The sequence below is a fragment of the Gavialis gangeticus genome, unplaced genomic scaffold (assembly GCF_001723915.1).
Source record: "Gavialis gangeticus isolate Ggan-Ray unplaced genomic scaffold, GavGan_comp1, whole genome shotgun sequence".
In the NCBI taxonomy this organism is placed as follows: Eukaryota; Metazoa; Chordata; order Crocodylia; family Gavialidae; genus Gavialis; species Gavialis gangeticus.
Window position 1 is genome coordinate 87656543 of NW_017729024.1, and position 3273 is coordinate 87659815.

Consider the following 3273-nt stretch of genomic DNA (forward strand, 5'->3'; position numbering starts at 1 on the left):
AATAGTTTTCAAGACTTCTTTGTTGGTCTTGTGTGTAAACTCATGTACAGAATACCAGGTTTTGAAAGTTACTGACTGATCAATACTGCTCATCCTGATTTTTTTTTTTTAATTGTATATTTCTATAATCATATTTTTAATGCTGACTGAGTGACAGAATGGGAGTTTATTTTGCTGAAGGTATTTTTAAGATAAAGCTTCATAATGTCTTGTAAACTTAGATGGTTTGATATGCATTTGTCTCATTTGAAAACCTTGCATATTGTATCTTATTTTATACTAAATCTTGAATAGTGAAAATTGTAAACATAAGTTGTATACAAATTAAAATGATTAACCAAGGCTTTTTTATTTTTTTCCCTCATTTTATTCTCAAGATCTTCAAAAATCAGAAAGTGTCATAAAGCTTAAGTGTGCATGTAATTCCTAACAACTTATCGGTGAAGATACTATTACTTAAAGTGAGAGCAGAGCACTGAGACTTAGATCAGGATTGTATTTCAACTCTGATACCAACTTCATTTAAGATAATCATTTAACTTTTTCCCCCACCTGCAGAATGCATTTAGTGCCCATCTCTATAAAGTGCATTAAAATAGGCAGGTAAAAGATTGTCTAGCTATACTTGACACGTTTGCCAGAATTGAATTAATTTTTTGAAATAATTGACATTTTTTAAACTTTTGGAAATCATTGTGATCAAATTAAACAATTTGAACACTTTTCTTCTTAAATATTCCTTTAAAATGTTGCATATAAAATCAACATCAGCTTAATTAGATCAGAATGTGATTGACCTTTAAAGTCAACCTTTGCCACTAACTGCCTCCCTCTTTGGGAAATGTCTGTGATTTTAAACTTTTAATTCCTAAGCCTCTCTCTCACCTGCTTTCTGATAAGTGTAATTATGTCTGTATTTATGAGAGAAAACATTAACATCATCCTAGTGTCTGTCAACAAAGTGTACCTCTCTAACATTCTACTCTTCATCCACTTCAAAACTGATTACATGTACTTGTCTTCTATTCAGTTCATATGATTATTTTCCCAGCATGGTATATCAGAGTGTAGCTGAATCCTAAGGACAATGTTATTTCAGTGACAAGAACCATTTCTAACACTAAATCTTTGGGCACATGTATTTAACATGTACAAAGAACATGGTATGTGATCTGGATCTTAAAGGAAAATGCAAGAAAATAGATTGACTGGAATTGTAAGACAACTACTTAAAACAAGTTGGATAGATTATGATTTATATGGGGTCATTTCCAGATCTGATGATTTTGTTTAGGCTAGTTTTTAGTTTTTCATGCTAGAGTGGTTCCATGTGGCTATTTGTAGCGGTGCCACTAAGCAAGGGTGCCAGAGACACAGCCCAAGACCCACATCTAATCAGTCCAGCCTACTGGAAATAGGGGACATAGCCAGGGATGAGTGTGGCCTGCCATGGAATCTGGGACCCCTTGGCCCTGGCCTTTAGCAGCAGGCACATAAGCAGTGGCCTGGCCTGCGGTTGCTTGCCCCACTGCTGTTGCAGTGGCCACAGCTGCTTCTAGTCACCATTGCTGCTGCAGTGGCTGTGGAGGTTGTTCTATACAAGATCCAGCCCAGGGTGCCAGGTGCATTTGACACCCCTGCATTTAAAAAAAAAAAAAACCATTTTTCAAACCCCTTTTTTGCAAGGGAACTTGAAAACTAACCAAAACCCCCTTTGCCATTTTTTTTTTTTTGTTTTTTTTTTTAAATGGGGGGGGTTCAAATGCCCCTGGCACCCCGGCGTGGTTTTTTTTTAAAAAAACCCCGCCAGGGGGGCCGGGGGATTTTAACCCCCCGCATTTAAAAAAAAAAAAAAAAAAAAAAAAATGGCAAAGGTGGTCTTGGTTAGCTTTCAAGTTCACTTGCAAAAAAGGGGTTTGATAAATGGTATTTTTTATTCTAACAGAGGAGTAGTTTGTCTGCAGCAGGAAGATTGGCTTATCAGCCTAGTATGTGGCAGTATCATATGGGGGAGCCTCTTAGATCACCTATAAGGTTAATTTCCAGCATCCCTTCCCCTGAACAAACTAGCACCAAGTAGGGTCACAGGATACTGACTAAATGAACTGCTTCTGGCAGAGGATGAAAACATGCCAGCAGTTGACTTGGGGCCTCCTAGTAGGTTTACAGCATGTTATTTAATGCCCTGTCTCCATCATTTGTCTAAGGATCCACCAACTGGGATATAAATGGAAAGAAAACAAAGTATTTTCTTAAGAAGTAATAGAAGCCTCCCCCACCACCCAACCTTGGCATTATTAAATGTTTAAGACCCCCCCAACCTTGGCAATTTTAGATGTTCAGCCTTGAAGCCAACTTTGGCTTTGCAGTGTTTCATTATGACAGGATTCTAATTGGTGAAAAAGCTTCAGCAACTGCAGTACGTTTCCCCTGAGGATAACTTCTTCACATTTATAGAAGTCAGGAACTCTTTTCCCTGGGGTATTCCTCCTGAGTGGAAACATTTCCTTCAAAATACTTTCTACTCATGCTTGAAGAAAAGAATAACATGAGCAAGACTAGGTGAAAGGTTTTATCATCCCATTTCTCCCCCCCCCCAGTTTCCAAAATTGGGACTTTTGAATCCCAAAGCATTTACCCTGGACAGAAAAAGCCCAAGTCCTCAGCAAAACTATGCTTATTTCAAGTCTTTTTAAAATGATTATGGCTTGAAGAAAGTCCCTTGAATCTTAATTAATTCCATACTCACAGCATGTAGCATACATCCTGCATGCCTTGAATACAAAAAGGGGTCTTACTTTAATTAAGTTGATCACATCTAATCCTGTTCATTGAAAGATGCATCTTTTCTGGCAATGGATAGTGCAGAAAAATTACTCTTTATAAAAAGTAACATTGAACCTTCTGGCCAGATTAGCTGGGGTCATAACTGCTTAGTTACTTACAGTACCTGCTGTGCGTCTTCTACCCAGTTGGTCTGCTAGCTTGCTGACTGTATGAACTTTAGACATGGTGAAGTGCAGATACTTCCAAAAAGGAAAGGAAAGGCAGGAATTAGGAAACCAAAATATAATTATCTAAAGAACAGAACAGATTCCAACTAAATGAAAAGCACTATGGAATCCTCTGGTGATGGGTCACATTTTGTTACCTGGAAAGTCAGGGAGGATTTACAACCCCAGCCACAGAATGGTGAGATTCAGAAAAGTGCATTCTGCACCTGGACTTGGGCATTTGCTCAATGTCCCCCCCCCCCCAAAAAAAAAAAAAAAC

The 3273-nt window shown here is 38.0% G+C and overlaps 1 protein-coding gene across 1 annotated transcript in view; it reads left to right on the forward strand.

Moving 5' to 3' along the window:
- Positions 1-342, forward strand: part of CDC14B (cell division cycle 14B) — a 93005-nt gene extending 92663 nt beyond the window's left edge. The window contains exon 15 of the transcript XR_002097343.1: positions 59-342. The gene's annotated coding sequence lies outside the window, so the exon portion shown is untranslated. The remainder of the gene's footprint in view (positions 1-58) is intronic.
- The last annotated feature ends 2931 nt before the right edge of the window (positions 343-3273 follow it).